The sequence below is a fragment of the Diabrotica virgifera genome, chromosome 5, assembly GCF_917563875.1.
Source record: "Diabrotica virgifera virgifera chromosome 5, PGI_DIABVI_V3a".
Lineage (NCBI taxonomy): Eukaryota > Metazoa > Arthropoda > Insecta > Coleoptera > Chrysomelidae > Diabrotica > Diabrotica virgifera.
In genome coordinates, this window is record NC_065447.1 from 29,361,059 (window position 1) to 29,383,627 (window position 22,569).

The 22,569-nt window shown below is 32.9% G+C and overlaps 1 protein-coding gene across 4 annotated transcripts in view; it reads left to right on the forward strand.

Moving 5' to 3' along the window:
- Positions 1–22,569, forward strand: part of LOC114334761 (uncharacterized) — a 601,548-nt gene that overhangs the window by 114,413 nt on the left and 464,566 nt on the right. Inside the window, exon 1 of one of the 4 annotated variants that reach the window (XM_028284868.2) lies at positions 7,628–7,913. The exons of the other annotated variants lie outside the window; for them this stretch is intronic. The gene's annotated coding sequence lies outside the window, so the exon portion shown is untranslated. Of the gene's footprint in view, positions 1–7,627; positions 7,914–22,569 lie in introns of those variants that run through there. 4 annotated transcript variants of the gene reach the window in all.

Consider the following 22,569-nt stretch of genomic DNA (forward strand, 5'->3'; position numbering starts at 1 on the left):
ACCAACTGTCTTTCAATTCTGATTGGTCTATCAGCTTCGTGTTTTCAACGACGTAACCATGGATACCGATCGCAAAGCAAAGTTTTACGTTTGCCAAAAAAGCTGTTGTTGCCAAAAAGTTATTGTAGCTGTATACGTCAAAATGAGTCGTTTCGGTGGTACTTCAAACGAAGTTATAAACCAAAACATTGAAGAAAATATACCGAGTAACACAAGAAAATCTAAATCTTATATATGGAGACAATTTATGTTGTTCTGTGTGGATCGCAACTACAAATTAGATGCAGAAAATAACAACGAAAGACTAGCATTCATTCTAAAAGACTGGGCCTTCAACTATTTATTGTTATAGGTAAAAAATAATTGTAACAAATTATTTATAGTTATAATAAATATTTCATGATTATGACTAATTGTGAATTATTCAAAAAATGGGTAGATTTGGGTTACCTAGATCAAATGTATTATTATTAAATTCCTTCCTCTCATTCTACTGAATTTTTGACCTATCACTTTGTTAGTGAAATAGTCTAATAAAATACCACTCGTGATTTAATTTATCTTATAAGTCTGTCTTTTATTTCTAAACTCAACTGAGTTGCTTAAAGAAAACACCACTCGTCCTACGGACTCGTGGTGTTTTCAAGCAACTCAGTTTCGTTCAGAAGTAAATCGACAGACTTATCGCGAAAATTGAATCACTAGTGGTATTACTATTGAATATTTCGGATATTTCCACACAAACACTATAACGGATTTTTTGGCGGTATTTCGACAAAAGATTTGAAGGAATAATATAGAATAAGCAGACCGTACCTACGTAAAAATATTTTCAGGATTTTTCAATATTTTCAGTAAAAATAAATCAGTGAAAAATATTTTCAGTCGTGTAGTCCCAAATTATTCGGTCTTAACATTCTGGGCCTTATCATCAATTCGGTGCATGACGGTATGTTTGGACAAAGCAATTTGGCGAGTACGCCTTTTTCTCGGGTACCAATAACAGCTAGAGTTCATATGACGTTTTCTCCATTGTTTCTATTTCATATTTGGTTTTAGAAAAACTGATGATTCCGTCTAAAGATGCACTATTATACAATGCATTACATAATCAAATACTCAAGATTCGCTAAAAACTCTCCAAAATAAAACAAAAAGTAACCAATACAGTTAAAAATAAAGTATGCTACTGATATTAAACGGACAAGGGATATTAAACGAAAAAAGGCTAATCATTCTTAAGTAGTCAACTCGCAGGCCCTGATTTATTGTAATTTATGAGGCCACTGCTTACAGAAGTTCATTAAAAACACTTTTGTGTTCTTATGAGCTGTATGGAATGATTTTATTTATTAAAGTGTTTTAACTCTTTTTTATTGACTCTTACAATTTTATTGCGAACTAAGAATCAAGATGAGGGACGTCGTAATCTAAAATAAATGTAATGGATTTTAGACGATGCATTACATAAACAATCTGTCCAAACCAGACCTTTCAAGACTTTGTAGAAGGCAGACATTTTTCTTTAGCAGTAATAATGAAAATGGTTTCCATATTATAAAAACATAAATTTATAATTTATAACACATGAAGGAAAAGAAGCCTTACATACTTTGAAAAACAACAAAGAAGTCACTGTGGTCCCAGCTTACACAGGCAACGCTACGGTGGTATTGAATATTCATGTCATACTTGGGAGTCATCAAGATAGAAGTGATCAAGATGTCCAAAACTTTACGGCCTACCTTAGGTAGTTAGTGCTGTCAGATTTCTTCTGCAACCACTTGATAAATTGCTGTCTGAACAACTACAACCAAAACATAAACCCAAACTTTAAGATAGGTAATGATCATCTGGATATATGGAGAAAAAACCTAAAGCTATTTTTTAGGACACAACAACAATGTCCACCATAAAATTAAGTACACTATCGAACTGGAAGAAAACGAACAACTACCATTTTTAGATGTGTTATTAGTAAAGAGGAGGACGGACACGTAGGCTATACATATTATACAGTGTAACGAAAACCCACACATAGCGACAGATATCTACACGGTGCTTCACATCACTATTCTGTACAATTACATTCGGTCATTAACACCCTGATAGCAAGATCCAAAAGTGACAGACGAACCACTGAATGATTAACCACCGAATAGGCTTAGAATGCTCAAAGAAGAATTAGGGACCCAACAGAAGAGGAAAATCAATTACAAAAACCATCCTACTATTTATAAACGATATACAACAGCAAAGAAAATTGGACATGATTGTAGATTAAAAATTTTTAATCTGGAAAGTATTGCAGAAGAAATATTGGCACTGGAGGAAATCATATCATAGAGAATCATATTATAGAGAACGTGGAAATACCAGAAACCAACAAAGCCAATCAAATTGACCACATTCTCATCTCAAAAAGATGGGCAACAAACATAAGTAACATCAGAATGTATCGCGGGGAGGCGATCGATGAAGACAAAGAGGCTTTGAAAAAGCGGCAAGTACAAGAAAGTCAAAAGACATAAAAAAGTACGTTGCTGGGAAGTTATAAAAAGTTGTATTAGAAACGAGTCATATTTTATAGAGATATACCAATACAGAATGTGTAAACAACAAAATTGTCATCATTTGAAAATTATGTTTCTATTACTTATGGCCCAGGCCCATTCATCTCCTAAACTATAGAGTAATACAATTGGTAATGAATGAATAAGCTTAAGCATTTAACATTCTATTTACCGCTCAAGCGTCCCCCTATCGTAACTATTTTATCACTACACCAGCAAATGGTACACAACACAACACAGTACAACAGTGCAAGATGATGGTGTGGTGAGAGTATCACATTGTTATATACGGTCCTCGTGTTTGAATAACAGATGATAAATAAGTTATACACACCGGTATCCTGAGCAACCCGACTGGAGATTGGGTAACCAACCCCCAGTGGAAGGTGGGTTCAGGGCCGACGAATAAGGGAACCTTGGTTCTCAGATGAACAAGGAGTTCAGCAAAGGGCTAACAACCCTTCCTTGTAAAAATAAATTGTTGAGAATACCACAATGGCCAATGCAACAAACGGACGGATTTCAAAACGACGAACTTAGCAAAGAAAAATGGACATGATTATGGATTTAAAATTTGTAACCTGGAATGTGCGAACTGTCTTAAAGGCAGTATGATAAGTATGGCAGAAGAACTTGGAAAACATGGAGTTGAAATATTGGCACTGCAGGAAGTCAGACGGAAGATCCAGGGAGAAATTCGAAAATAAATTTTTATTGTACTCCTCAGGAAACGAAATGAGACAAGGCGAAGGAGGAGTAGGGTTCATACTAAACAAAAGATTGCGAAAATCCATTATTGCATTTACACCAATGTCAGACAGTATTTGCACCATAAAACTCAAAGGTGGACTGCATAACGGGACAATGTATATATTCACCGACGGAACAGGCTGATGAAGAACAAGTTAAGAGATTCTATGGAGACCTACAGGAAGTATGTGATAAAATCCAAAGACACGATGCTGTAATAAGGTTAGGCGATTTTAATGTTAAGCTGGGAAAGAAGAAATGTTGTAAATATATTTGGGAGGCATAGTTTGCATGCTGGGACCAGTCAAAATGGATTTAAAGTTGCACAGTTCGTAGCTGTAAATAATTACATTAATTGTTGTGTAAATAATTGGTTATAACTAACTTCCAGGGAAAGGATATCCATAAAGGAAAGTGAAAATACCAGGAACCAACGAAGCCGGTCAAATGGACCACATCGTCATCTCAAAAAGATGGGCAACAGACATAAGTAATGTCAGAACGTATTGCAGGGGGAACTCTGACTCACATCACTATCTTGTGGGGGCAAAATTGCGGAAAAAATCGCTGCAGTGGCAAAAATGTTAAAGGATTCAAAAACCCAAAAAAAAAGACAAGAATATCAAAATGCTCTCCAAATAAAATTCAACGGAACGAGAGATGAAGATTCTGCAGAGGAGTAATGGAGACAATTAAAAACAATAATACCAGAATCTGCAGAGGAAACGGTCGGAAAAGCCAAAAGACAAAGATATGTGTGTGGTATGATGAAGAATATAGAATTGCAATAGAGGAAAAGCGGCAAGCTAGACTTGACCAATCTCAAAGAAACACAAGAAATAGCAGGAAAAAAGCTGTTCTGATCTGCAGAGGAAACTGTCGGAAGCCAAAAGGCAGAGACATGCGGTGTGGTATGATGAATGCAGAATTGAAGCAGAAGAAAAATGCAGTCTAGACTTAACCAACTCCATAAAGAAACACAAGAAATAGCAGGGACATTTACCCGTGTTGAGCTGCCCCCCCCCCCCCCCACTTGAAAAAATCAAAAAACAAATAGCCCTGATTTATGAGCTATTTATGAGCTCTCATATTCCGCAAACTAAAAATTTTGAGCTCGTCCCACTGAGCAGGAATTACTACTTAAAAATAGGAATATTGAATTGGTTTTGCGGCAGAATTACGAGCTATTTATGAGCTCTTGAAATTATATAGTTTCGATTTTTGAGCTCATTCCCTTCACCCCCAAACAACCCTTTAATTGATTTAACTTAAGAGAAAAATGCCGAGGAAACTTAAAATATATCGTATTGCGGATATAATTCCTATAGCTTATATACTCTAAGAATAAACTATTAAATCACGTGCATTTCGATTATTGAGCTACAACCCCTTCGCAAGAAAACCACCCTATCTTCCCGGCTTAAGAGAAAGTTGTACTTAAAATGCATTAAACTAATTATTTGGCGACTACATATCACTGAATAATTTATAAGCTTCCAAATTACGCGCATTTAGATTAGTAAATTGCAATTTATTTTGTATAGTGCAGTCACTGAAGGTAAAAATCAACGATTACCTTCAATTTCGGTGAACCTTCATCGATTTTCACGAAAATTGGGCAGTTGTTAGAGGATACGTCAAGAAACAAAGGTGACATGGTACCACCTTGCGCCTTTACCCTGAGGGTGGATACTTCTCGGAGGTGAAAATTATTTTATTAAAAATAACTGCACAAATCAATAAAAGAACAAATTAGAAGCAAAATTTATTATATAAAGTTAATAAAATAAGTCAATACTTTTTAAGTTATTAAAGATCAAAGATTTTAATTATTCGTGAAAAAAATGCATGTTATGAAGCGGTTTTTCGTAAACCACTGAAAAACTGTAAGTTTTTACAAAAAAGTTAATAGTAGTTTAATTCGTATAGCTTATATTCTAAGAATAAACTCTTAAATCACGCACCTTTCGATTATATAGCTACAACCCCTTCGCAAGAAAACGACCCCATTTTCCCGGCTTAAGAGAGAGTTGTTCTTAAAATAATTTAAATTAATTATTTGGCGACTACATATCGTTTAATAATTTATGAGGTAAACCTTCGATTTCGGTAAATCTCCATTCATTTTCACGAATTTACAATAACAACTTGGGGTTTTAAACTGGGGTATATGTCACCCCTTCTCGGGGGTGAAAATTACTTTATTGAAAATAACCCCACAAATCGAGAAAGGGACAAATTGTAAGCAAAATTTGTTATATAATGTGACTAAAATAAATCAATATTTTTGAGTTATTAAAGATCAAATATTTTAATTTGTGTGAAAGAAAATGCATGCTTTAAAGCGATTTTTCATAAATAACTCAAAAACTGTAAGTTTTTACAAAAAAGTGTTCATCACCAAAAATGGAGGAAATAAAAAATATAATAAATTGCTTACTTGAAAAACCCTTTAATGTTAATTTAAAGTAAGTAACTGGTAATTAAATATATATTTTTTTCTGCGACTGTTTAAATCTAAGGATTCAATCTTAAATAACGCGAAAGAAATACATTTTATAACACTTAGGTACTAAATACTTGTCAAAGTACTTAGAAATACCTATCAAAAATGAGCTCCAGAAAAAGTTGATAGCATCAAAATTCGCTCACCAATTTTCGTGAAAATGAATGGAGATTTACCGAAATCGAAGGTCATAGTTGATTTTTACCCTCAGTGACTGCACTGTAGAAAGAAAATGGCAATTCAATAATTGAAATGCGTATATTTTGCGAGCTCATAAATTATTAAACGATATCTAGTCGCCAAATAATTAATATAAATTATTTTAAGTACAACTCTCTCTTAAGCCGGGAGTATGGGATGGTTTTCTTGCGAAGGGGTTGTAGCTCAATAATCGAAAGGCGCGTGATTTAAGAGTTTATTCTTAGAATATAAGCTATACGAGTAAAACTACTATTAACTTTTTTGTAAAAACTTACAGTTTTTCAGTGATTTACGAAAAACCGCTTCAAAACATGCATTTTTTCCACGAATAATTAAAATTTTTGATCTTTAATAACTTAAAAAGTATTGACTTATTTTAATAACTTTATATAATAAATTTTGCTTATAATTTGTTCTTTTATAGATTTGTGCAGTTATTTTTTATAAAATAATTTTCACCCCCCGAGAAGGGGCGAATTTCCACCCTCGGGGTAAAGGCGCAAGGTGGTACCATGTCACCTTTGTTTCTTGAGGTATAATCTAACCACTGACCAATTTTCGTGAAAATCGATGAAGGTTCATCGAAATTGAAGGTAATCGTTGATTTTTACTTTCAGTGACTGCACTATACAAAATAAATTGCAATTTACTGATTTAAATGCGCGTAATTTGGAAGCTTATAAATTATTCAATGATATGTAGTGACAAATAATTAATTTAATGCATTTTAAGTACAACTTTCTCTTAAGCCGGGAAGATAGGGTGGTTTTCTTGCGAAGAGGTTGTAGCTCAATAATCGAAATGCACGTGATTTAATAGTTTATTCTTAGAGTATATACGCTATAGGAATTATATCCGCAATACGATATATTTTAAGTTTTCTCAGCATTTTTCTCTTAAGTTAAATCAATTAAAGGGTTGTTTGGGGGTGAAGGGGATGAGCTCAAAAATCGAAACTATATAATTTCAAGAGCTCATAAATAGCTCGTAATTCTGCCGCAAAAACCAATTCAATATTCCTATTTTTAAGTAGTGGGGGGGGGCTGACTCAGCCCCCCCCACTACAGTATCAAATTCCTGCTCAGTGGAACGAGCTCAAAATTTTTAGTTTGCGGAATATGAGGGCTCATAAATAGCTCATAAATCAGCGCTATTTGTTTTTTAATTTTTGCAAGTGGGGGGGCCAGCTCAACACGGGTGGGACATTTATAACGAACAAAGAATACAAGCCACTAGAATACACAGAAGAAAAAAAGAGAGGCTTTGAAAAAACAAGTACAAAACAGTCAAAGGATAAAAAAAATACCTTATTGAGAAGTTATGAAGTATTGTATTAGAAAAAAGTCATATTTTATAGAGATATACTAATACAGAATGTGTAAACAACCAAATTGTCATCATTTGAAAATTGTGTTTCTAGTACTTATGGCCCATTCATCTCCTAAACTAGAGTAATGCAATTATCTGAACGGTAATGAATGAATAAGCTTACGCATTTAACATTCTATTTACCGCTCAAGCGTCCCCCTAACGTAACTCTTTTATCACTACACAAGCAAATGGTACACAACACAACACAGTACAACAGTGCAAGATGATGGTGTGGTGAGAGTCATTCACATTGTTAAATACGGTCCTCGTGTTTGAATAACAGATGATAAATAAAGTGATAAGGACAATAAAGTTCGAAATCAGTAACGACTGGCGGCTTTAGTGCTAGTGTAATTGATCCGTGACGTCGTGTGTACAGGGCGATTGTTTTTTTAGTAAGTTTAGTAGTGCTTGACCTCAGATGGATGAATTTGTGTCGTACCGCGAAAAAATACAGTGTTAAGTAGTTTACGGGCAGACAGCAGCGTGAGTTGGAGTGGGGAAATGTAAAGGTCAGTTTTTAATGTTATCTTTCTGTTCTGTGCGTAAATGGAGATTAAGATAGCAATGAGATATTTACGCAAGAACGGGTATAAAATTCAACTGGATTATTTACTGTTACCAATGTTAGACGTGACATAACAATTGCTATACAGTTGACTTTATACATCAAATTCAAATGTTCATTTTTACATACAATGTATATGGTTTACTATTTGGGTTTACTTAAATATTATATCTTCAATAAGCATCTTCAATAGCAAATAGACCGGCCTATCTGTGAAAAAAAAACATTGATTTCTTATACAGATAAAATTTAAAAGTGTATGAAAGGTAATTGATGAAAAATCCGTGAAGACATACAGCTTTGCTTTGTTTTTTGTAAACAAACAAAAAGGCAAGGCGGAAAAAATATTTTTTACTTATTAAACGTTTCTCATAAATTTTAAAGAAAAATGGTTCAAATAAAAGTTGCAGATCTTAAAAAGTTCTTTATACTGTGGAGGTTCAAAATTAAAATATATAAACAAACAACTTCATTTTTTGCATAATTATATATAATAATAATATAACTTATCAGACGGTTGACAATTTTAATGGGTTATTAGACGAAGCAACGAAGCACTAAAAAGCCCAAAATCTAGGAATTTTGCGCAGTAAGATGAATCGTCATGCAACTTTTTGCATTCGATTCGAGAGAGTGTCAGGCAATTTTGTGAACAAAATTGATCTCCGGCAAAAATTTTTGTGCATAAGTAAATGCATTTTCAAAATGCATCTCGAAGAGATGGAAAATGAAAAATTTAGAACTCAGGAAATATTGACGGAAATGAGTTAAATTTTTATACTTGCAGGTTTTGGAGGTCACTGAACACGAATTTTGTGACGGCGATGGTCTCCGAGGTACCTGCTGCTCAGGCTGGAACTCGTCACTTAGGACGATCGAATAATTCACAAGTCGATGGAATTCGCGAAATGAAGATTGGTTCGAAAAACAGAAAAATACGTGTTCAATATTTTTCAAAAATCTATCTAATGACACTAAACACGACCCTCCATTCCAACCCCTGAAGGTGGGGTTGGAGGTAACTTTAAAATCAAATAGTAATCTCCATGTTTTATTGCAGGTTTGGATTCCTCATGAAAAAAAAGTAACATTTATTCGAAACATTTTTTAGAATTGTTGATAGATGGCGCTAATAAATGTTTTTCCGATTATAGCGCCATCTATCCATAATTCGAAAAAATGTCCCGAATAAAAGTTACTCATTTTTACGTAAGAAATCCAAATCTGAAATAAAAAATGGGGGCTCCTTTTTAAGATTTTACAATTATCCCCACCCCACCTCCAGGGGGTGGAGTGGAGGTTCATGTTTGATGTTACTCGATAGGCTCTTAAAAAATATTAAACACGTATTTTTTGGTTTTTTATTTTGAAGTGTATTTCTCGGGATATTAGACCGTTTCTATAATTTACTTATGGTATCACGATAAATCGTTTTTCCCGATTATAGCCTCATCTATCCACAATTCGAAAAAATGTCTCGAATAAAAGTTGCCTATTTTTAGGTAAGAAATCCAAATCTGCAATAACAAATTGGGGTTTCCATTTAAGATTTTAAAGTTACCCACCCGCCACCTCCAGGGGGTGGTGTGGTGGTCGTGTTTAGTGTCATTCTATAGATGTTTGAAAAATATTGAACACGCATTTTTCAGGTTTTCGATCCAATCTTCATTTCGAGAATTATTCGATCGTTCCGCGAATTATTCGATAGTCCCAGGCAAGATTTTACAAAATTTTAATTTTTTAAAAAAGTTTAGATTGCAAAATTATTATGCAAAATCTAGTAAGTCAATTTTAATGAAATTTGGTGGACGGTTTTAGCAAATTACAAAAATTTTCTACGCGATTTAGGACGGTTCCAAGTGTAACCTAAGTGATGCAAAAACATTGAGTAAAGACAGGCTTGTTTTCCCCCTTATTTTATATTTATTGCTATTTTGCAGCAAAAGTGTTCAATTAAAAGATTTTTAACCAATCGTATCTGATAGGAAATTAAATTATCTTTGTTTTATTTCTATACTACCTTGTTCGAAAATGAATTGTTTTAAAGTTATAAGCAAAGAAACTAGAAAAAAAAAACGAAATTGTTTGAAATATTTAAATATTTTATTTTTTTATTAATGTTCCGGGCATATTTGAGAAGGAGCATAAGTCAATTATTATTAACGAAGTTATGACCTAACTTTATCCGCAAAAATCCGAATGCCACCTCTCACATCCACCTAAAAACAGATCCTTCATGGTATACATATATTTTTTCACACTTCATTTGCATTGATACATTGGTAACTTGAAAGATTTAGCAACTAACTTCATACTGTCGGTATGCGCGTACTTCATACTGTTGCTTTTATAAAAATTCACTCTCAACATTTTTCCTATAGCGCGTAAAGAAGTATGACTTCAAAAAAGTCAAAGTTAAAAATGTTTATAAGCTAAAAATTTTTCAAATGTGATATTAGTCCAGGAACCGAAGCTTTTCACCTCGCAATTTTTACAGAATGAATCGATTTGCTTGAAAATTTGAGAGTAAGTAGTAGATAATCCAAGGATCAAAATCTATATGATGCCGAAAGGCGCTTTTACCATGGGGGTGGTTGCCACCCCATTTCGGGGATGGACATTTTTTTTATATTTAGACCGCAAAAGTTAATAAAAACGTTCATTCTAAGCAAAAAATGTTTTATACATTTTTTTGATAAAATTAATAGGTTTCGATTTATCCGCTATCGAAAGTGTAAGTTTTATATCGTAAAAATCAATGATTTTCGATATAGGTACTCATTTACGATTCACTCAATTTTTGCCGAAGAAAAAATTTTTTTAAACCAAGTTCTTGGGAACTTAATAACCTACAATTTTATATTTAAACAATTCGTTATTCGCTTTTAACTCCAGTTTTTTTAAAACTAATAATTATAAGCCAGTCAAACTTCTAGAGTCTATTAATAATACATAAATAAAGAAAACTGAATAAGGTCAATGACTAAAAACACCGCTAACTTACATTATTGTGTTTCCAATTGGATTTCTCCATTTTTTTTTAAATATATTGATGTTTAACCGTAACTTTTTTATTTTTTATCTTAGAAAGTTTGGTAAAAAAGAATTTTGTGGGTTTTTACAAGGTCTATAAGGCTATTATTATTAAATCCTTTTAAAAACCTTAATCGCAAAAAGAGGTGACTTTGAAAGGGTTAATAAAGGTGGTTTTTAGCATGTTAGTATAAGTTTTAATTGCCAATAGCTCACTCAATTTTTGTCGCAGAGAAAATTTTTGCAAACCTGTTTCTTGGGAATTAAATAAGCTACAGTTTCATATTTAAACATTTTTTCGTATCTCTGATGCTAATCTTTCTATTCTGAAGAAAAAGACATTTTTTACCAAACTACAAAAATTCGTTATTCGCTTTTAACTCAATATTTTTTAAAACTAATCATTCTAACCCGGTCAAACTTCTAGAACCTATTAATAATACGCAAATAAAGAAGTCCAAATAAGGTCAATGACTAATTTTAATTAGGGTGGTGATTAGCAGGTTGTTTTCGATCACTTTTTCGCTGAAAAAAAATAGGGACTGACATTATTTTCATTATAAGTCACTAAATTTTTTAGCTAGAGACTTTTTTTTGTATTTCAGGAGATAGATATTTTTAAATACTTTAAATTAGTTCGAACAAGTTATCCTCGAAAAATGCATAGTTTATCCCTCTTTTGACTTTGAAACTACAATATTTAGCATTTGACGAAGAAGAGCTAACATATAATAAGGCATAACTGGATTACTATTGGTCTTAAAAAAATGAAAAAAAACTATTTTGTTTATTTTTTCAAAAGGTACATTTTTCTTAAGTAAAGTTGTTTTGATAAAACGAAAACTTTTTGAGTTATTAGCAGAAAACTAATTAAAAACATAGATTTTTTCGATATAAAACTCACACTTTCGATAGCGAATAAATCAAAAAATATTAATTTTATCAAAAAAATGTATAGAACATTTTTTGCTTAGAATGAATGTTTTTACCAATTTTGCGGTCAAAATATAATAAAAAATTTCCACATTCGATATGGGGTGGCATCCACCCCCATGGTAAAAGCGCCTTTCGGCATCATATAGATTTTGATCCTTGGACTATCAACTACTTATCCTCAAATTTTCAAGCAAATCGATCCATTCTGTAAAAATTGCGATGTTTTGCCCTATTTTAAGCTTCATTACTTGGATTGTATACGTATATATATGGCTTTATGCAGGGTAGATCAACAACAGATGCAATTTTCATTATAAGGCAGTTGATGGAAAAATACAGGAGTAAAGAAACAAACGCTCATATGGTATTCATTGATCTTGAGAAAGCATATGATAGAGTTCCTCGAGAGATTCTGTGGTGGGCACTCAATAAGAAAGGAGTCCCTGGTGAATATGTAAAGATTGTGAGGGATATGTATGAGGGAGTAACGACTAGTGTTAGGACAGGTGTGGGAGAGACTGATAAATTTCATGTGAAAGTAGGATTGCATCAAGGTTCTGTGCTTAGCCCGTATTTATTCTCATTAGTTTTGGACCAGATAACAGCGAAAATACAGGGTAACATTCCATGGTGCTTAATGTATGCTGATGATGTCGTGTTAGTAGGAAATAGTGAAAGAGACTTGGAACAAAAACTGGAACAGTGGAGACAAGCTCTGGAGGAAAAAGGTTTAAAACTTAGTAGGACAAAAACACAGTATTTGGAATGTTCATTTAAAGATGGAGCTACTACAAATAAAGTGGTATCTTTGGATGGTGAAATGATTGTAAAAAGCAATAGTTTTAAGTACCTAGGATCGGTATTACAGAGTAATGGAGAAATAGATGGAGATGCATGCAGTAGAATTAGGGCTGGATGGATGAAGTGGAAAGAAGCGAGTGGTGTGTTGTGTGACAGAAAAATTCCAATGAAGCTGAAAGGAAAATTCTATAAAACAGCCATAAGACCAGCTATGATGTACGGAACTGAATGTTGGGCAGTGAAAAAGAAAGAGGAACAGCGAATGCATGTGGTGGAAATGAGAATGCTTAGATGGATGAGTGGAGTGACAAAGAAGGATAAAATTAGAAATGAGTATATTAGGGGAAGTCTAGGTGTGGCACCAATTGATGCCAAAATGAGGGAGCATAGGTTAAGATGGTTTGGTCATGTTCAACGTCGAGACGTTAACCACCCAATACGAAGAATAGCTGAAGTGCAGATTCCTGGAAGGAGTAGGACAGGAAGACCAAAGAAGACATGGGGGGAGACGATAAGGCAGGACATGTTGGTAAAGGGGATCAACATTGATATGACCCAAGATAGAATTGTGTGGAGAAATGCAATTAGGGAAGCCGACCCCGCATAGGGATAAGGCACAGAGAATGATGATGAATACTTGGGCTATATACCTTTTAGAACCTTCAAAAATATGTATTTTTACGCGAAATCATTGATTTTTCGCATATATTTTGGTGTAATTGGTTGATATAAGGAGATTATCAGTTATGTCATAAAAAGTGCCATTAATATTTTTCAAACGGAACTTAATTGAATTGTTGTTGGTACATGGATTAAGATGGATTTCGTTTCAGTTAATTTTTCATCTGTTGACGATAACGCACCAATAATACCACCGGGATCAGTTGATAAAACAAAAGTCGTAAATTAACACCCATATGCTTTTTTACTATTAAATTATTAATGGTTTTTTTTCTCACCCACAATCTTGGTTGTTTTGTTATTTTTTTAATAACTAAACTGACAGCTAGTTAATTAAACAAAAAATATGTAGCCAATAACTAGCAGAAACATTCTGAATAATCAAGTAAATAATAAAATATTGTTTTCAATTAAGCTGGTTGAATTGCTTTTATTAATATTTTTCACATAAATGGTTTCGCCGCAACACCATTTTGGTGCTCATTATCAACATACGTACATATTTGAATACATAATATCTCAACACATCTTCCAGTTTGTGATGAATAATATGAGACAGATTTGTCACTTCTTTAAAAATAAATATTACTTGGCCTCGTAATAGCCTTTATTTTGCAATAACATAAGACATAAGACAGAAAATAATGAAGATAGGGCAATTCTGCGTATGCCAAATGAAAGTAGAAAGCTGATACTATCAAAATGTACTAAAAAAAGATAAAAAATTATCTAAAATTATCTAATAGTCAAAAATTCTAATGCTAAATTTGTGAAATTTTGTAGTTTATTAACATTTAGAATAACTTTAAAAATATTGTCCGTAGAAAAAATCATTTTATACAAGGTGTAACAAAAATACAGGTCATACATTAAGTCACATATTCTGGGAACAAAAATAGTTCGAATGAACCTAACTTACCTTAGTACAAATATGCACATAAAAAAAGTTATAGCCCTTTGAAGTTACAAAATGAAAATCGATTTTTTTTAATATATCGAAAACTACTAGAGATTTTTTATTGAAAATATATATGTGGCATTCTTATGGCAGGAGCATCTTAAAGAAAAATTATAGTGAAATTTTTGCACCCCATAAAATTTTTATGGGGGTTTTGTTCACTTAAACCCCCCCAAACTTTTGTGTACGTCTGAATTAAATTATTATTGTGGTACCATTAGTTAAATTTAATATTCTTAAAACTTTTTTGCCTCTTAGTATTTTTTCGATAAGGCAGTTTTTATCGAGATGAGGCTTATTTTTTAATATGTGTACATAAAAATTTTATGGGGGTTTTGTTATTTAAACCCCCCAAATATTTGTGTACGTTCCAATTAAAATATTGCTACTGAACCATTACTTAAACACAGTGTTTTTAAAACTTTTTTGCCTATTTATATTTTTTCGAGAAGGCACCTTTTATCGAGATATATGGCTTCTTTTTTAATACGGTTCAAAATATACCTAAAAATGTAAATCATACATAAATTTTCATATTATTACCAAATCTCCATAATCGTACTTAACCATATACAAATATATGTGGTGGATTTGACAAAAGTATTCAAAATATCTCGATAAAAACTGACTTCTCGAAAAAGTACTAAGAGCCAAAAAAGTTTTAAAAATAGTGTGTTTAAGTGATGGTATTACAATAATAATTTAATTGGAACGTACACAAAAGTTTGGCTGGCTTTAAAGATAAAACTTTTATAGGGTGTCCAAATTTCACTATAATTTTTTCTTAAGATGCTACTGTCGTAAGAATGCCATATGTCCATTTTCAATAGAAAATCTTTAATAGTTTTCGATATATTGGAAAAAATCGATTTACATTTTGTAACTTCAAAGGGTTGTAAGTTTTTTTATATGCACATTTGTACTAAGGTAAGTTAGGTTCAGTCAAACTATTTTTGGTCCCAAAACATGTGATTAAATTTATGACCTGTATTTTCGTTACACCCTGTATACATATTAGAAAAGCTGGTATTTTACACGAATTTTTAAAAATGTAGTTCTATTGGTGACTAGTCGTGGTAAGTGAAGGGGGAGCTGGTAGCCGACAAATGCACGAGTTCAAAAACTAAAAAGGCAACTTAAAACTACTATCATTTTCTATATCTCGGAATCTACTGAATATATTTTGATCGTTCTTGTTTTAATTTGTATGTAATTTTTCTGTACATTACAAATATGCAATCTGTCTAGGCATTTATTAACTAATAAAGAGTCTAATTTGTTTAAACAATTTTTGAAAAATTAATTTTTTCCCAAAAATTCATGATTTTAATCATACTATTGTTATTAATCATAGAAAAAGTTAAGATATACTTTAATAAATAAATTATCTTCAATAAATAATTATCTAATTAAAATCATTTATTTATTAAAATGTACTTTAACTTTTTCTATGATCATTAATGATACTATGATTAAAAAAATAGATTTTTGTAAAAAAATGTTTTTTCAAGAATTGTTTAAACAAATTAGACTGATTATTAATTAATAAATTTATAAACAAATTGCATATATTTGTAATGTACATAGAAATTACATACAAATTAAAAAAAGAAAAATCAAAATCAATTGAGTTGATCCGGAGATACAGAAAATTACATTCGTTTAAAATTGCTTTTTCGGTATTTTAACTTGGTGGATTTGTACATAGGTTTCCCCTAGTAATCGTTTGAACTGAACTACTTTTTTGAAAAATCGTAGAGGGTGCTGTGAAGGTACAATGTTTGTGCAATTTTTTTAAGAAAAAATACAAATCCCATTCTTTAAAATGGCATTAATGAGATTCCTTAATTATTATAAACAAATTAGCTGTGAATTAAAAAAAAACATATGGCTAATTTTGTCCGAATGAACCCAGGCTAAATTTTTTTTCCGCAAATCGCCAGGAAATTTTGACATTCCTGTCAAAATTTCTTGAAGAAAAAGTCAGGATTTCCTTACTGTAAGGAAATGTCATTTCCTTACTGTAAGGAAATGATATTTCCGTACAGTTGTTAGTGTTCTACATAAATGATAGAAAACACATTGCTATTAAAACCTTGTAAATTACCTTAATCATTAAATTTTCTTTATCTGGAGCTTCCTGGATAAATTTTTCAATTTCTTCCTTCGTTAAAATCTTAGATTTCTTTGCCCTATAACCTTGAGCTTGCCGTTTCAATAAAGAACGAAGTTTTGAGTATGTAGATATATCTACATTGTGTTTAAGTGCAAGGGTTGACTTCAGCATTGAATAATTGGCCCATAATGTTGAAGATTTCATCTTTAAACAAAGGTCTAGGAAGTATGCCATTACAACATTTTCTGAGAAAGAACTCGTATTTTTACTCATGCGATAATCCATAAAACGTCTGTATGCATTTTCGTACTTTTCTCTTGATTTCTTTGGCAATAATTCTAATGAAGCAGTATTCACTGCCTCAACCAGCTCTGGAGGAGTCCCAGGAATTGAAATTTCATCATCACTTATCATTTTACTTTCGAGAACACCAGCAATTAAATTTATAAGCGTCAAGTTTGACAATTCAACCTCAATACGTTTCCATAGTAACCCAAGTAATTTTATTAGGAATTTCAAAGCACCATTTATTTGGGAATAAAATTATCGCGTTTTTTTAAATCAATCAATATCTGTCGAATTTTAAACGATTTGCGGAAAAATAGTATGTTTACCTCGTAGGAAAAGCCACATTCCTGGACTCTGTGTTGCTAAGTCTCGGCTTGCGCCTCGACTTAGCAATCTTCACAGTCGTCCAGGAATGTTAAGCTTTTCCTACCCGGTAAACAATGTACTATTATTTGAAAATTCGTGTTAAAATGCTATATTTTCTAATATATAAAAGATTGTTTCTACGGACAACATTTTTAAAGTTATTGTAAATGTTTATAAACTACAAAATTTAAAAATTTGGGCATTAGGATTTTTGACTATATGTATTAATTATTTTTTTAACTTTTTTAATACATTTTGATACTATCTCTTTTCTACTTTCATTTGGCATACTCAGAATTGCCCTATCTTCATTATTTTCTGTCTTATCTTATTTTAAAATAAAGGTCTATGTGAAAAACAAATAGAATAACTTTTAAACTAATTAATGTATCGGTCTCAAATTTTAAAGGTTTGTTAAGTACGCCAATACCCAACTTTGGGTGAAACACTAAAGAGTCTAAGGTAGTTTTAGTAAAAGTTAATAACAAATAAAAATTTTCACTTTTTTGCAGTTTGCGTAGCAACAAATTAACTTTTTAACTTTCAAATATCGGCATTTTGAAGGTTTTTCGATGTTCTAAAAAACTGAATTTTTTAGTTTTATGTCAACTATTTAGCTTTTGAATGGAGTGCAGAAAATCGAAAAAAATCGCGATTTTTGCACTAAATTGTTAATAATTAAAAAACGGACGCGAACTCTAGGCAGGAAACAGGTAGGTTTTCTTCCTATAGGTCTACAATAACTAAAAAAGTAGTCAGCTACCTGGATCTTTGAGTGTCCCGAGAAAATCCTTATTACTCTAGACCTAGACTACACACCTGACCCAACAAAGGAATGTAGAAAATTAAATAAAGTCCAAATAGTGTGAGAGTGGCAGTATTGCACATACTGTCTTAGAGTGGAATCCCCAAAAAGAAAAAGAGGTTGCCCACCATACACTTGTAGAAGATCCATCATGGACATGGACGAGATTAGAGGTCAAGGAAAGTCTTGGAATGAAGTGCCTTAGCGCAAAATAGAACTCGATCGCGCGTTTTTACTGAAGCTCCATGTTCCATAATTTAAGAGTTCAATAACCTTGATACAAATTGCCGAATACAAAAAAAAAAGAAATAAAAAAGAAGATAATTGTTATGATTCGCCTTGTACTTAATATTTTATTTCGTTATGCCTTTTAAATTATAACTTAATACATAAATTATTAAGTCTCTATCTTTTTTATATGCTTCCTTTGTCTGTAATTTCTTTAAATGGTTATCATGTTTTTACTTAACCACCTTTTAATAATTCAGTAATTTTTTGAGAATATTAAACGTTATGAAATTAAAAAAAAGTGGAACAATGCTTTATAAGTGAGTTGTTTTCACATTAACTTTAATTCGACGATGCAATTAAAATAATAAATAATTATAAATCTGGTTTTTTTCCCGTGCGTTGATCTTAATTACCATCTTTAAAGGATATTTCGCTAGACAATATTAAGCAAGAGCAGATTTATGCAAAGTAACAAACCATAAATTATTTTCTTACAAGGTGTCTCAAAAATAAAATAAGATGATAAGTATGCAACAGATTAAGTTAGCCCAGTTTTTAGTAAGTTGCTTTAGTTTTTTTCGGAAAAGAAAAGTTGGGTAAGTTTTTTTTGGAAAAAAAAATCAAAATAAAGGTTGGGTTAGGTTAGGCTCAATATACGTGGGCATTTAATCATCCTTGTACTCGATCTAAGATGTCTATTTTGGCTCATCGTAAGCTTAAAGTTGTCCCTTCAGCCATGCCTTTTTAAGAAAGTCTATTGATAATGCCCAAATGTATTGAGCCTTACCCTGTTCAACCCTTGAGAAAGTCTATTGATAATGCCCAAATGTATTGAGTCTTACCCTGTTCAACCCTGGTTGCACAGATCGTGTTCGCCGTCTCGTCATCAGACTGACAAGAGCTGCAATTTGTATTTTCTGTCAGTCCAGTTTTGTTCATGTGCCCCTCGAGAGGTGACAGTATCGTGTTGGGAGACCTGCAGTAAATGCAGATCTAATTAAAATAAAAATATATTTTTTTGCACGAATAATCATTTTTGACTGTTTACCGTGACAGATTTTACAGTAGGTTACATTTACTAGCAACTTGACAGTAAGTAATCCAACTCGACGGTAAGTACTCCAACTCGACGGTTAGTAATTCACTTACCGTCGAGTTAAAAAATCTCTTAATTCTGATTTATTTTTTGAAAGAATAAAGAAAACTAACGAATTATTTATTAATATTGAAACTTCTTAGGCCTATAGCCAACATTTTTTCTCTTCAAATACGCGATCAAAGTTGAAAACTTGGAAATATCAATGCCATCATAAAGAAAAACGGTGGATTTAATCATTGACTATTCTGCCCAGAGGCTTCCAGGAGCTTTCAACTGCATATGTCTTTGAACGAAATATGCCAATAGAGTCTTTTCTTCGATTCTTAAATTCTTGCCTTCGCACCATTTTTTAAAACTTTGGTAGGTATTTTGATAACGGATTTTGGATTTTTCGGGAATAGTTGCGGAACACCCTTCTTCCCAAGCCGGTTCAATTTCTTCAAATTCACTTTCGCTCATATTTTAATTTATAATAATCAAAATTGTACTTAAAATTATTGACAACTAAATAAAAACTCAATTCTCCATTGTTGTTATGCACCCTAGTTACTATCTAACAACCAAAGTATCTATCTTGATAAAATGAATGAAATTAGTTAATATGACGAAAATGTTTAATTTTATAATTTATAATGGTATCAATCGTGCAAAAAACGTTACTAGCATGTCGAACGTTAAGGGTAACCGATCTCAGACAATAATTGGAGTCGTCGCTCCGCTCCTCCTCCAAACAATTGTCTTCGATCGGTATAAAACCCTTACCGTTCTCCTTACTTAATATACTATTATTATCCGAATACAAAATAAAATAAAAATAACAAAACAAAAATAATATTCTAATCATCGTTCCGTTTCCCTTGACTGTTATCTGTAAAAGAAAAACAGAATATTTACTAATATCAAAACATGGTAATTCTAGATTCTAGATATTCGAACTTTTTTCTCAGCAGACACAGGGATGAATACAAACTAGTCCTAGCAAAAATAAGAATAAACATAACACCAAAACATTTTCTACAGGAAATCACCGAGGAAAAATTCAATGTAGAATCACTGTGGAACGACTCTACAAGAGAAAGGTACCAAAGGAGATTAGCACAGAAGATACAGCTGAAACAAATAGACGACATCGAAGATATAAACGAGAGCTTGGAGAAAATTAAAAACAACATTGAAGAGGCAGCAACAGAAGCTTTAGTAAAACGCAAAGTCATACTGAAAAAAAGAAACGACAACAATACACCATGGTTCAGAAAGGAAATAAAACAGAAATGTAAAGTAAAAAGAGAGGCCTACGTGAAGTATAAAACATCAAATACTCCAGAATCCAGAGACACCTATAGAAGAATACGAAATGAAACAAAGCAGTTGGTAAGAAGAACAAAAAATGAACACTGGAAACGGTTTAGAAAAAGGACGGAAAGCGACTTCTACGGTACACAAAACAAGTACGGAGATTCATAAGCAAGCAACGTTTTCAGGAAGTAGAGATAGCCATAAATTCACTCAAAAATAGAAAGTCGCCAGGACCAGACGGAATGACCAACGAGCTAGTTATCGCAAGCCGCAAAAGTCAGGAAAATAGAGAAAGACTACGACCAATAGTCTATAGTCTTCTTAGGTCTACAAAATATTCCTCTAATAGGCCATCGTGATGATGGCCTTCTGCTTGTGCACGAAGATACTGAATCTAGCAATGAGGGAAATCATTAAGGTTTAACATCGCATCAGAAGATAGACTATTAAGCAACACCTACCCACAGCATCTTCAACATACATTAGTAGCACCTGTCAAAATCAATTGATAACATGTTGTGGTGAAGAAATAATCGAACAAATAATCAATCAGGTTCAAAGTGCAAATTATTACTCTGTCATATCTGACGAAAAGACCGACGTATCTCACGTGAAACAGCTTTCTCTACATTTGAGATACATACTTACACAATAACAGCATTCGTAAAGATTTGTCAAGTTCATTGACGCTTATGAGAACATAAAAATAATTAGTGAAAATCAAGAAAGAGGGGAAGAACAAGACCTGACAAGAGAAGCATTGCGAAAGTATTAAACTTGTTAAAAGAACTGCACTTGAAACCGAAGAAATGTGTAGGAATCGGTACTGACTTTAATAATACTTAAATAACGATACGTTTTGAATAACTTTATATCACTCAAAAGTGCGTGAAAAGCGCCTTAAAACTCACCATTGTAACCCTATTTTTTTTAAATTACCTCCTGATCCCAAGGTACCCCTCCCGAAAATCGATCCTGGGTCCGCCCTTGGGCTGACTTCGACTCACTTCGTCTCAGCTCAATTGTTTTTCCATTAAGTCAGTTCGCTAGCTTAAACCTGTGAGTTCTAATACTCCGTTTGGTTCCAACTCAATTCGTTGGAACCCGGTTGGCCATTGGCTGGTGACCAGTGAGTTCCTGTCAGCTCAGTTCGCTAACTGGAACTCACTTTCTGTCATCTCAATCGCTGTCTTATACCATTTCGGGCAACCCCATCTGATAACCTAGTGGTGGAAGACTGGTGAGACGGCGTGCGTTAGATGCGTGTTCGGTATCTGCTGGCGAGCTGAATGCCGGGCTAGAGGCACATCATTACAACGATTCCATTCTAAGTAATTTTTAATTATCTCTTCAGATTTGATCCCGGTATTCTTTTGCCATGCTTCGGCTTCCTGGCATCTTATCTGTTTCTGTATGCTTCTAGCTTCGCCTCTATATCGCCATCTATATATGCAACTGAGTGACGTCAAGCATGACCTTCATGGAGACGGTTGGGATATTCGACATCGCTCCTATTATGATTAAGCATGTTTGACATTGAAGCTTATTAAGCTTCTTTTTGGTGGAATTTTGTAGGCATTTAGACCGCTATATTAGTGCGCCATCCATATAGCCCTGAATACAGTCATATATAGCCAGTATATTTGTTTGGGTTTCATACCTCATGTTTTCCCACATATCCTTCGACATGTCCAAAGGGAAAGCGTTTCTAGGCGTAGATGTAGACTTAGATTTAACCCCGGCGTTCGTCAGTCGCCAGGGGGTGACCGTAAGTTGTAAAAGAGATACTAAAAGAAGAATTAATACCCGCTAATATTATCGAAACAATATATAGCACAAATATAAATGACAACACAGGAATAAAACATATCTTGTTAAATTAATCAAATATGTTAATTGATTTCCATGTGTCCCTGCTAGCACATTCAAATCGAAAGAGCTTTTCCTGTGGCTATATTCTTTCTTAACCTAATTTTCTCAATAATTTTAT